The sequence below is a fragment of the Anastrepha obliqua genome, chromosome 1, assembly GCF_027943255.1.
Source record: "Anastrepha obliqua isolate idAnaObli1 chromosome 1, idAnaObli1_1.0, whole genome shotgun sequence".
In the NCBI taxonomy this organism is placed as follows: domain Eukaryota; kingdom Metazoa; phylum Arthropoda; class Insecta; order Diptera; family Tephritidae; genus Anastrepha; species Anastrepha obliqua.
This window is the reverse complement of record NC_072892.1, coordinates 161,824,007-161,838,353: the sequence shown is the minus strand read 5'-3', so window position 1 is coordinate 161,838,353 and position 14,347 is coordinate 161,824,007.

The following is a 14,347-nucleotide window of genomic DNA, read 5'->3' as shown; positions in this document are numbered from 1 at the left end:
TTTACCTTTGTTAGCCATTTCATGTATTCAAACTTCAGACGCGTTTTTCTCAAAACTATATATATTTTTCGAATTGGCGTACACGATAACTCGAAAAGTTATGTATCGATCTCCCTGAAATTTTGCACACATCTTTTTTCTGATATTACTTTCTATGTGAATTTACAAATTTTCGAAAATTTTTTTTCGAAGCAAAGCAAGTAGGAAATTTCCCCCCAAAATTCATTTTTTTTTTGAAGCATTTTATTCCGCGAATTTTTTTTCCATTTTTTTTAATTCATATAGAAATTATGACATTTATAAATACAATTTTTTTTGTTTTTTGTATTCAGGTCACTGACGCCGATAGGAAGCCTCGCTGTGACTCTCCTGGAAGAATTGAGTGTACATCCGCCATTTTAAATGATTAAAATAAAAAAAGAGGTTGTCTGTAAAGTCGGTTTTCTGACGATAGTTTAACGTGACAACGTCATAAGAAAATACTGATGTAATGATTGCAATTTTCAAAACAAAATTTTAATTTTATTTGTTTGATAGATACTTTGTATGGATTTAGAGAAGGAGGTAAATGGATTCGCAATGGAATAGGTCAAGTTACATTTACACAAACGTGAAAAATTACGAAACATTTATCAAATTCATGAAAGATATCTTCAATTTCGATTGTGCATCAGACGTTAATAAGTCAACAACACTAAGAGGCAACATCATCGATTTGCCTTTTTCAATACACACTACACTCGAAACACTCTCTTTCATTTCCTACTTTTCCTATCATCGTCCTATTCTCAACAGATAAATGGTTCATTACCATGCACACAGCAAGAAGGCATATGCAAATACAAGTATGTGAATTTATATACCTACATATTAGACCGGAGTGAAATACGTAAATTTTTTCAAATCATATCGTAATAGCAGGGAAAAGTTGCTACATATCAATACAAATTCAGGAAAAAAAAGAAATTTCAAATCGGTTAATATCTTCCGTTCGCGCATTGCATTTAAAATTTACAAATTTTATCCCAAATCTAGCTGATTTACGAAAACTTGTAGAAGTGGTAAATGATTAAAGATCGAGCTCCCTTTTTATACATAGCACTTTCAGCATTGAGTAGTAGATTTTTAATTTACTAATCTATCCATTTCTCTGGTTCTGAGCGATTAACTTTTACCAATTTTACACCAAATCTACTAAAGAAGCCTATGCCAAATGAGGCTTGCGTGAAAGCGGCTTACGGCTACTACAACACGTCTGTGCTTTAGATCGTCTTCCACTTGGTTACTTGTATTCCATCGTCTTTCTTTTCATTTTGCTTTTGATTCTGGCATACCGATAAACGAAGTGCACGGAAGAGCTAGTACTCTCTGGTCATTACCAGTTCTGCTTTCACTCTTGTCGAACAGCGCTGTTTGGTCAAAAAAAATTCTATTCGATGTTCTTTTGAATTACATAGTTTACACAATTACTTAACATTAAATCTCTTGAAACATTTTATTCATGTCTCTTACTCGTAAGGACATACACTGCCCATTTTTTGGTGCACCTAAACCACTGCTGTCATCGGTCCTTCCCACTAATACCGACATTATACAATGTTGGCAAGAAGTGAGGTACAAAATGTCAGTAGAATCTTCTGCTGCCAGTTCTGGTCAGAAGTTAAGCTTCACAGTTGTAGCAGATACTGTAGCTCATCAGACTGAGTCCCTTTATTCCAAGGCTTCGATTCCAATAGTTTCCCACACAAGAGTTGTACAAAAGATTAAACATCTACATGATCGATACTACACTCTTCGTAAATCTTATTCAAGGGACAAAGACACACCTGAGAAACAAAAGAAGTACAATGATTTTATTGAACAATCTTCAAGTACATTATTTGGCATTTCGTCCTGCAAGTGCGAGATGACACTCAATTGCTTTTGTCAAAGAAGCTTTGACAAGTGTATAACAGAGATAACTCCTGAAGTTGACAATGATAAGAATGATCCCGATTTTCAGACCCCACGCTCTATTTCCTCTCAGTCAGCAAGTTCAAAAAATGCACAGATGCGCTTATCACTTCCAGCAACGGCCTTAACAAGTGATCGTTTTGGAGTATCTGATAGAGCAGCAGCAGCTATTGTGTCTAGTGCATTTAAAGACGTTGGTCTTATAACGGACAAAGATACTTCTTTTGTTGTTGATCGAAGCAAAATGAGAAGAGAAAAAGAAAAATGTAGACTAAAACTTATCGAATCGGGGAATGCAATAGAGCAATTAAACGATCCGATGTGTGTGTATTTTGATGGCAGGATGGATGACACTTTAGTTTTAGTTGAAAAAGGAAACAAACGTTATCAATCTATAAAAAAAGAAGAGCACATTTCAGTAATAGCAGAACCAGGCTCAAAGTACCTTTGTCATTTAGTACCTACTTCGAAAAGTGGAAAGGACACAGCATACAGCATTGTAAATTATTTTGAAGAAAATGGTATAAATCAATCTAATGTTGTAGTGATTGGATGTGATGGTACGTCAACAAATACTGGGTGGAAGAATGGTGCAATAAAATTCATTGAAACGCGTTTAAAAAGACCAGTACAATGGGCTATCTGTCTCCTCCATTTTAATGAATTACCTATGAGGCATCTTCTGAAGATATCTTGCAATTAATTTCTGATAAAGAAAAACCTAAATTAACCATAGATTTAACAAATATTCCATGCCATACGCAAGCTGTGGAGAGTTGCGTAAAACTAGTAACTCAAGCGTCCTCAAAAGTGTATGGGAACGAGAGACGTGATGGGTTTATAAGAGCAGCACTCACTTCTCGTACAGTTATGCCTCAATTTGACACTAAAGCAGACTTTGCCACTCCCGAATAAATAATTTTTCATCTTTGGTTGGTTGGTTGGGAAGGGAGTGGGTGGAACTCGTCGTACAGTAACCTTCACGCGGTGAGTTCTGAGTCGTCCAAAAAGGGCAGGCCAAGAGCTATACAAAACTTCTTTAAGATAGTGTGGTCAGTGGGCGCGCTAAGAGGGGAATAATTTATTCTACTTATATACTCAAGAAGACTTATACAAAAATTAAAATAGAGAAACTAACCACCCGCAATTACGTAAATTTATACAAAAAATGACATTTTCCACTTCTTTTCAGGGGCTGTAGGGGCTTTGATAGAGCGGTAGACGTTTTTCTTTTCAAACTATACCTGATGTTGTAATAGTCTACAAAAAATGAACTTTATCTAACATCATTTCCACCTCTTACAATTTTTCGAATATTTGTTCAATTTATTATAAAATTTGTAAATTTTAAATGCAATGCGCGAACGGAAGATATTAACCGATTTGAAATTTCTTTTTTTTCCTGAATTTGTATTGATATGTAGCAACTTTTCCCTGCTATTACGATATGATTTGAAAAAATTTACGTATTTCACTCCGGTCTACTACATATGCGCATATACATACATATATATGCTCACTCAAGTAGGACAGAGCCAGATGTCGAACATTGCCGAACGCAGGGGCCGATTGTGCTCTTTGTCGTTCGTTCCGCGCTCTCGCTTGCAGTTCAAGCAAGGTAACGACGCATGAGCCGGGTAACGACGCATGAGCAAGATAACGACGCATTTTTTCGTGCGTGCAGCCGGCTAAATCAAATTATAAGACGTTATCACGTCAAAAAATTATATTACAGGTATTTTTAATGTATAAAAAAACTGCATGCCAATTTTGAAAAAAAATATATTGACTTCTTCCTTTCAAATAATTTTAATGAAAATCAGGGAAAATATGCCCGTTTAAAGGTATTTGTCCCCTTAAGTCGATTCGGATTAAAATGAAATTACTTTAAATCAAAATGTGTTTTAAGTTATTTCGAGTCGATTATATCTCGATTATTGTTATGACCTATTTACTCTTAATTTGAATATTTAAGCAGAAACCGAATTTAGAGATACAAAAAATCTCATCAAACATAATTTTATTTCTTTATAAAGAGTATCACTCGGCCGTTGTTTCATGAAATCCATTTTATATTCCCAGACATTAAATAGCTGAAAGGAATTTGTGGCAGAAAAAAGACATATTTAACAAGATTGCAACAATAAATGCAAAGCTGCTATAAAAATGTTACAAGCAAATAAATGTTGGCACAATTTAGCTAAAGGGCAGCCTGAATTCGCATTAGGAAAGGTACTTTTTATTGCTCCCAATTTGTGGATGAACCGTTTAGTCTTCACTTCTGGCCATTCAAGCGAAAAAGCGTTGCAGGCAGCTGTAGCGCCACTTTGTCAAACAGTCATAAATTTGTGACACCTTAACTCAGCGCAGAAGGGCAACAAAGCACGTTGCATACACCAAAAAAGTTCATGCGCGGACACGTGTAGCACATCGTTTTTTTTTTTTTTCATGCGCTTTTGTGTAGGGAGGGAGGGAGTGCCAAGACATAGGGACTGTGTAAAGATATGACAAGAATGTTGGTGTGCTAGCGGTTTCTGTTGGTTTGGTTGTCTCATTGCTACGATTTGTGGCAGAAATGTCGTAAAAAAGTTTTACGACTTACGCATTGCACTTTGTGAATATTCTACCATTCAAGGTCTCATATACATACAGAAGTAACAAAAAAGTGTATAGTTTTATGAGCGTTAGACAATACTTTAATGTAAACGTACGCATTTGTTCAGGTACCTGTAGGTATGCTTATGCATAATGATACCATTTTAGGGATGCCAATTTTTACGATATCAATATTTTCGGGTTGTTGTTATTACATTCCCGGGATATCGGGACTAATCCCGGTATCTCGGGACCGGGTGCTTAGATATGTATTATGTCGGAAAAACTTAGCTCGAAAAAAATTCCATCAATATATGTGAAAACGAAAGAGGCAATGGGATATGTGAACTCTTCGTGGTCGACCTGGAGAAGGTCGATGGGGCGCGAATTAGCAGATGCCGACATCTCATGGGATGGTGTAAAAACAACAGAACAGAATCGTGTAAGATGGAAGAGTCTTGTAGAGGCCCTATGCTCACGGGAAACAAAAAAAAAATTTTTCGAGATTTTGGCAACTCAAAAACGCTAGCTATGAGATATCAACTCGCAGGTCTTCAGATTTAATAAACGATAAAAATTTAAAGCCTTAAAAATTATAAAAAACTACTTTAATTGCTACATGATTTTGAAAGAACGGCGCTCGCGTGCGGTGGACATACAGGGTTGCCCATATTCGACGGACCCCGAAAATTCTGGGATATTCGGAATCTAATAATCCCGCCATTTCCGGGACTAAAAACCGGGATCACGGTATTCACATCCCTATGCCAAATATATATGAAAACATTGTTTGTTTATGAGGGTTCAGTGGTACCTGGGTGTTTACAAATTTACCAATCAAATTTATGATTGTAAGCAACAATGTTCTTGTAGCATCAGGCACATCTCCAGCGCTCTACAAAAAAGTGAAGCTACTTACATGCATATCACCGTTAGTATAACTAACAGAGATAAGCAAATATTGTAAAAATGTTGTAGCTTTTAAACGCTGCTGCTTTTCTCCTCGCATGCTTGCTAAGTTTTTCGCTGAGTTAAAGTTCTCATACAAATTTTAAGCAAAATTTGATTGAATTCTCAAAATTAAACTCAGCTAAGCATTTACGTATTTTTAGACCTTTGCGCTCGATAACTTTGGTGTATTCGATATGTAATAACTGTGTTTACGTAATGGTTGTTTGTGAAGGTTTATGGAATGAGAAATGTGCATGAGATGTCATCCAAATAAATTGTTCAAAATGACTTCCCGTTGGTAAATAGATATTTCTTGATTTTAAGATTGCGTATTTTTATATGGTGAGCTTAAGGCCGATTCAACAATGAAACAATAAATTAGATTATTAATTAATTATTTTATTATATTTTTATTTTGTTTCATAAAAGCTTACATACCAATAAAATCATTATAATATATAAACTAAATCTAATTCATTTACTCTGTATTTCACACATAACGTTATTTACTTACCTACTGTAACTTATTTATTTGTAGCGACGTACTAAAATTTGTGTCACTTTAAATAACGACATTTAACAGGGAGCATTACAAAATCGTCTAACCTCTAAGCAACAAGATAGTTGCTCCTGCGTTTCTAAAGACCAACTAAAAAGTTAATTAAATCATTTCTAAAGAAATATTAAATTGCTAAAAAACTATTAAACAATAAAAAAAGAAGCAGAAAAACCATAAAGACAAAAAACTAAAAATAAATAAAACAAATAAAACAAAAACAAAAAAATTAACAAAAAAAAATTAATGAATAAAAAAAATAAAAAGATATAAAACAAAAAAGATTAAAAAGTTAAATTTAAAAATGGCGGACGCCGTAGCCGAATGGGTTGGTGCGTGACTTCCATTCGGAATTCAGAGAAAAAGTAGGTTCGAATTTAGGTGAAACACTAAAATGAAAAAAGAAAAGTTTTTTCCAATAGCGGTCGGTCCGCGGTAGGCAATGGTACACCTCCTAGTGTATTTCTGACTTGAAAAATCTCCTCTCCGCCGTCCGGAGTCGGCTTGAAACTGTAGGTCCCTCCATTTGTGGAACAACATGAATTTCTTGTGAAAATCGTTTCGAGTAACATTTCTCTCAGAATCGTGATTATGTTCGTGAAAGTCTATTATAAACAATAAATGCTTGTTCTGATGGATTTAATTTTATACCCAGGTTACAATGAATGTAAAAAGAGGATACAATAAGAAGCAAATCATTGCGGAAAGACAAAATAATGGTAGCTCAGATGTTGAAGAGTTAGAAGACGATTTGACGATTGAGTCCCAGAACCCAGAAATACCTTTTATGAATGAGGAAGACTATACCGACTCCGGTGGAACTATTTATTTTCGCAACTCCAGAAAACTCCAGAAAGGTGAACGTAACAAAAAACGAGGTAGAAAGAATTCGTATGAAAAGTGTAAGGAATCCGTATGCCCTGAGTGCATCAAATCTTTCCATTCATAGATGAACTGCACGCTAAATGGCGACATATGTGGACATTATTATTTTTTTTTTGTAAAAATTACTATTTTCTTTTTTTTCTTATCTTACTGAATTGTTATAAATGTAAGCGGAATAACTCGTAATAAAATGAAAAATAAAATTAACGTTTTTTCACTTTAAAAAATTCGTCCCTGAAGAGGTTACATGATTTGGATCTTGTCGACAAATATAAAAATAAAAGCAAAAACAGGAGATATAAAAAATTTAAAAAACAAAATATAAAAAAGGCCAAGAAAATCCGATCTTCTAAAGCGTCATAGTTTCAGTCGCTGGCCTCTTGAGAAACTCGCCCAAGATCCGCATTTTGGAACCCAAATTTTGTTCAGCGATGAAGCCAATTTTTGGCTTAATGACTATACAATAAGAAAAATTGCCATACTTTCGTGAAACCATTCAAGAACAGTCATTACATCTATTGAAAACAACTGTTTGGTGCGACCTATGGAATGAAGAAATCATCGGCACATATTTCTTCAAAAACGAGGCTGGCGCCAATCTAACAGTGAATGGCAAACTACGCTACTTGCCATACAGCTGAGCCATACAGAGAGAAAGGATTTACTGTATCGTCGTTTCGATGAGCAATTTTTCTGTCGTCTCGGACGATGGATTTTCCACTGGTGGATTGACCACCGAGTTCGTGTGATTTCACACCTTTGGACTTTTATTTGTGGGGTATGTAAATTCTAAATGCTTTGTGGATAAACCAGCATCGATTATGGCATCTTGAAATTGAAATTCATTCTCACGATATCGGAACCCAAAACTCGTAGCTTTGCTTTAGCAAAGGCAGGACACTCACAGAGAAAATGCTCAATGCTATCCGCCTCCTCCAAGTCAGACAGGCGCACTGCGTTCTCAATGATTCCAATGGTGGTCATATGCTGACCCCGTGGCTTGTGTCCTATAATAATACCGACCATCAACCGAACGTCTTTCCTTCCAAGTTTTAGTAAAAAGTTTAACAGTTTTCTAGCAGCGTTCTAGACCGCACCATCGCTCTTTATGTAAATTACATACATAATTGCTGATCCAATTCATGATTTCTTCGGAAGTGATTCCTATTATTGGCTCTCGCCCTTGTGGAGGAACCGCTGATCCACGGTTGGCAAATTCATCGGCAATTTCGTTCCTTTGAACACCGGAGTGTCCTGGAACCCATATAAGTACAAGCCTGTTCTGTCTTGCGACAAAATTAAGTTTCTTCTTACATTCCTGAACAATCTTTGTGGTTTGCTTCGCGTTCTTCAGGGTCTTCAGTGCTGCCTGACTGTCACTGAAAACTCTAATCTGTTGCCCACTCCATCTCCTCTCGATTATCCATTCGGCTACTTTCAGTATGGCAAACATTTTTTGTTTAGAAAGCAGTTGCCATTTCCTACATAGCATAGTGATACTTTTTACTATCGTTTAAGTGATCGAGGCATTGGAAGCCAACATTACTAAAGTTATTCACGAGATACCGAACGAAGTCCTCCAGCGAGTCATTCAAAATAGCTGCTTGCGGGTAGCCGAATTACAGGGCAGTTGCGGCCAACATTTGAAAAAATCTTTAAATCTTTATAAGTGTCATGATTGGACTTGCACAAAAATAATAAATATTGCCCTATCAGTTCGAATTTTTGATGTTTTATTTCAACTTTAAATCCGATACCTCTAAATTGATCCCCCTTTATATAAATAATAAATTGCATTATTATTAAACTGATTTGACTGAAACTTTTTACTTATAGTTATATTTTATCGCTATGTGAAATAAATTTTGCCGCCCCTTTCCCACCCCTCGTGCACGACAAATTTGTTGCTCTTCTCGTAAAATGAAGCGCTTAAAACGTGTCATATAAGGCAAGAGCTATAAACTAAAGCCACCAGCAGGTGTCAAAAAAGTTATGGCCCATAAAGAGGAAAATATTTTTACAACTGAAACTGGCAATACTTAAATGCACATAACGGAAAGTTACAAATAAACGTAACGGTTTATATCGCTCAATAGCTCATTGATTGCGATTTCATGCCGAGCGTTTCGTCCTGCACTTCGAGAAGTGCTAGTTTTACTCGAGTGTGATTTACGAGCCCACATTATCACAACTTAGTGGAAAGGATCGACTTACATACACACATACACACACACATACATACATACATCCACATATACATATACACATACATACACACACACATACCTGCTTGTACATACCACACCGCGTAATGTGGTAAATCATAAGTTTGCCATGACAATTTGCGTTTTTTATCAGTTAAAGTGTGCGATAATCGTATTTTTCTGCTTTTGTTCATATTTCTATTTGCTATTTACCGGGTTTCTTGTGCTTTTGCGGCCATAGCAATCGGAATTAATGTGCCTGTTTTTATAATATTTTTTTTATTCTCCTTGCGTTATTCTATTTTTTTATTTTTATTGAGCTGCGGCTGTTAGAACTTCTCGTCGTTGCTTCTGTTTGGTCTGGATATTTTCTGCACTCCCTGTCTGTGTGCTGCTTATTGTGTATTTATCAGCTTTCATGTCCGTTTGCATGGTCATTATATGGAGATAAATGATAGCACTGCTGGCGCTTTGCCGAAGAATTATGTTTGTAGTTTGTTGCCATTAACGCCACATTTAGCGACGCGATTATTCGTTGTGATGTATTGCGATAACATTTTAAGTATTTTTTTTTTTACTTTTTATTATTTTCTATCACGCAAATTTAATTTAAAGTACTTAGAATTGGTGTGAAAAATTGGAATTCTATTTGCGCAAAGGGTTGCCGGATTCTAGTTGGACGGTATACGTGGAAGAATGAAGTAGGTAGTACGAGTAGTAGTAGTAGAAGCTTGAAAAAGTACCTAACGACTTCCTTTAATTTTTCTTCCCTTATATTGCCTATATTGCATGCTAGGCTGGAAATGAAAAATCGCTTTCCTTGTACTTTGTGAAGCTGTACGAGAGGTGCCTTTTATACGTCGGGATTTGGCAACCCTGGTATTGCAATCTGGCAACTGACAGCTGTATCACAAAGTTTGACATTTTTTGGCTTTTACGTACTCAGAACGTTTTGAAATACCAGCGCTATTTTTGTTGTTTACAGTAACTTAAAAGATTCATCTCGGTCCAAAAATGGAATTAAATCTTGAACATTTTCGTGCGATTATTTTTTACAACTTTCGACGTGGCTTAACTCAGCAACATTGCATGGATGAACTTAATTCATTTTTTGGCGATGAAGCTCCATCAAGGACCAGTATTTATCGATGCTATGGTGAATTCAATCGTGGTCGTAGTTCACTCCAAGACGAATTTCGTGAAGGTCGTCCAAAATCAGTTGTTGTTCCGAAAACCATTGATGCTGTGCGCGAACTGATATTGCAAGATTGTCATGTGACCTATCGTAAGATTGAGACAATCTTAGGCATTAGTGGAACCAGCATACATTCAATATTGCATAAACATTTGACTGTCAAAAAAATTTGTTCGCGTTGGATCCCACACAATTTGTCAATCGCTCAAAAAGGGCTCGTGTCGATTGGTCGAAGGAAATGCTCAAAAAATACGATCGCGGGGCTTCGAAACACGTCCATGGCATCGTGACAGGTGATGAATCATGGATTTACGCGTATGAGCCCGAAAGTAAACAGCAGTCGACTGTATGGGTGTTTCAAGATGAGCCAAATCCAACAAAAGTTGTTCGCGCACGAAGCACTTCCAAGCAAATGGTCGCTTGTTTTTTTCGGAAAAACTGGACATATCGCAACCGTACCACTAGAATAACGCAGAACAGTAAATTCTGAGTGGTACACAACCATTTGTTTGCCAGTTGTCTTCCAAGAAATTAGGAAAACTAATCGCCAAAGACGGATCACTCTTCACCAGGACAATGCGAGCTCTCACACATCGGCTCAAACAACTGTATTTTTGAGCACCCAAAACATCGAATTAATGGGTCATCCGCCGTATAGTCCTGAATTGGCACCGAATGACTTCTTTTTATTCCCGTACATAAAAAACAAACTGAGAGGTCAACGTTTTTCGACACCTGAAGAAGCGATTGCGGCATTCAGAATGCATGTTTTGGAGGTACCTCATTCAGAGTGGGAAAGTGCTTCGACAATTGGTTCAAACGCATGCAAAAGTGTATAGATCTTCATTGAGAATATTTTGAAAAACAATAAAGTGATTTTCGATGATTAAAATTTGTTTTTGTTCTCTAATCCCGAAATATAAAAGGCACCCCTCGTATTAATTATTTATTCCAAATAGACAGCTAATGTATTCTGCCCTCGCCTCTCAAATGAAGGGATTTTTCATACGAATGCCCTCAAGTTGGCTGCTGCATACTTTATGGTTACATAATATTGTATCATCACCATCTAAGCGAGATTCGAACTTGTTCCGGAAGGGATTTCACTCAAATACTGTCATGATGCGGGACTTGTTCAAATTACTTTTACAAGGTGGCACAAAATTAATCATCCAACTTGGTTTCTGAATAACTTTTTTACCAAATAAAAACAATGCTTTTGAGTGATGGGCATCTTTATTTTGACCATTAAGTGCTCCATTGCATGTCTGTTTGTAGACTGCCACTGTTTAGTTTAGAAATGCCAAATATGACTGAGGTACGTAGTCATTTGCAAAAATTGCAAATTTTCCAATAAAAAAAAAAATAAATAATTGGCGCGTACACTTCTGTTAGGTGTTTAGCCGAGCTCCTCCTCCTATTTGTGGTGTGCGTTGTTGATGTTGTTCCACAAATGGAGGGACCTACAGTTTCAAGCCGACTCCGAACGGCAGATATTTTTATGAGGAGCTTTTTCATGGCAGAAATACACTCGGAGGTTTGCCATTGCCTGCCGAGGGGCGACCGCTATTAGAAAAATGTTATTTTATTAATTTTGCTTTGACCGAGATTCGAACCAACGACCTCTCAGTGAATTCCGAATGGTGATCACGCACCAACCCATTCGGCTACGGCCGCCGCAAATTTTCCAATAGGGTGATTAATTTTGCGCCACCTTGCGCAATGATATTAAACGAAAACCAGTCTTATTCGTATAATTGTGGGGAATCACAAAATCGTGAAGAGCTACATTTAGGATCGATTTTGTAGATCGATTCTTCTTTGGACTCAAAATAGGGCTCAGTTTCAGCGATAACCCCTTCATTCGAACGAACTTTCTTATCGGCGAGCATTTTTTTAGGTCTGCGAACAGCCAGTAGTCGCTGGGAAATAAATCTGGCGAATACGTTGGATGTGGGAGCAATTCGAAGCTCAATTCATGTAGTTTGACATCATCAACACGCACCACCAGTGGGCCTACTTCTTCTTCTTCATTGTTACCTGGTTGCCCGAATAAATGAAGCAATAGAAAATGGATTGTATTTTTGTTTAATGATAGGTAACTTCGCACATAAAGCACTGCCGTGAGGGCTTCTTCAAATATTTTTAATAATTTTATTTTACCATATTTGGATTCAGAAGTCAATTTTATATGGAAATATTTTTGACTCAGAATGTTTTTTTTATTCAAATAAAATCATATGTATAATAGTAATGGCAAGGCGCATCTATTAATGATAGTATCGGTAGACCAGCTGATTTGGTTTTTTTCTTTCGCCGTGTACTTCCGGATGTCATAAAATGAATGGACGAAAGGCCGTTCCATTCGCACAATCATCGTGTGCTTCTAGCTCCAACTTCATGCCGCCTGTGCAGTTCGTACTCTTCTTTTCCTTTTCTAATTTCATTTGTCGTGTCCTTTTGATCTAGGCTGCCTACTTTACGCATGTTATGCAGTTCCCTATTTTAGGTAAAAAATCTTTTTAACCTTTTGGGTAGACGGAGTTGTTGTGTGACTTCCCAATGCGTCATTTTTTGAGTATTCTCCCGGCGGCTTCCGAAGCCGAATATGTTGGTGCGCGACTAACATTCGGAAGTGTAGGTTCCAATCTCCGTACATGAAGCAGCAAATTATAGAAAAAGTTTTTTTCTCGCAGCGGTCGTCCCTCGGCAGGCAAAGGTAAACCTCTGCTATGAAAAAACTCCTCATAAAAGCCATATGCCGTTCGGAGTCGGCTTAAAAGTACAGTAATAGCATCAAGACGCACGCCACAAATAGGAAGAGAATCTCGGCCCCGCATTTAGCTTCTATCCAGCCGTTACCACAGTATGGTTCCGAATCTTAAAAGTTTACTGCTGACCCCTCCCAAGTGAGTTCATCAGCAATTTCATTACCCTTTATTCCAGAGTGACCCGGAACCCAGAAAAGTACAATTTTATTTATTGCACTAAGAATGTTTAGCTTATTAAGGCCTTCGTTCACTGGTTTCTATGCCACAGAATATGAAGGTAGTGATTATGATGCAGCTCCACTGTCCGAGTATATAGCCACGGGTGCACCCTTGTTGCCCTTCATATGATTTATTCTTGCACAGATTGAGGTTGTAAATTGCGTTGAGATTGCATTCTCTCGAGAAAGTTCAAGGTGGCACAAAATTCATGATTCAATTATGTTTTGAATAACTATATTAAATTTATATATATAAAGAAAAGTCATGTTAGTTACACTATTTATAACTCGAGAACGGCTGAACCGATTTGGCTGAAAATTGGTGGAGAGGTAGCATAGAACCAGGAGACGGTCATAGGATACTTTTTATCCCATTCGAACGCGTTTCCGTGAACTCACTATAAAATGTGGTATAACAAAAACGCATCTATGGTTAAGTAGAAAATTTGATAATATAAATTTTGTCAGAAATATATAATCACAGTAATTTGTATTCTCTTTGAATCACCATTATCAATGCCGCGACCAAGACGTTCAAATCTTTCCCGACAAAGCCGTAATGCAAGAAGGATACGAAACATTGCGAATGAAACGACTGAAGAAGCACAAAGAAATGCCCGTGAAGAGCGCCGCGTTATTATGGCTCGACTTCGTGCTTCTCAATCACAAGAGCAAAGCGAGGTAGTCCGTGAAACGGCTCGGTTGGTAATGCGAAGTCGTCGAGCGAATAACAGAGATTAATAAGTAGATAATTTTCGACGCACAAGAAGAGAATTATGAAGTGCTGATTTGAATCGAGTAGCGTTTGGATATGATTGCAACACTGATTACTGCTTGCATCCTAGCGTTTGCATTGGGCCAATGAACGTTGTTTGCGAGTATTGGGGCGCATTGAAGTTTTCCGGAGAAGAAAAATTGAAGAACCAACATGTAATATTTCAAAAAACTCAGCCATGGTCAAAGTTTTATCAGCATCGAAAATCATCATCTGGGACGAATGGCGCACAAACGTGCATTAG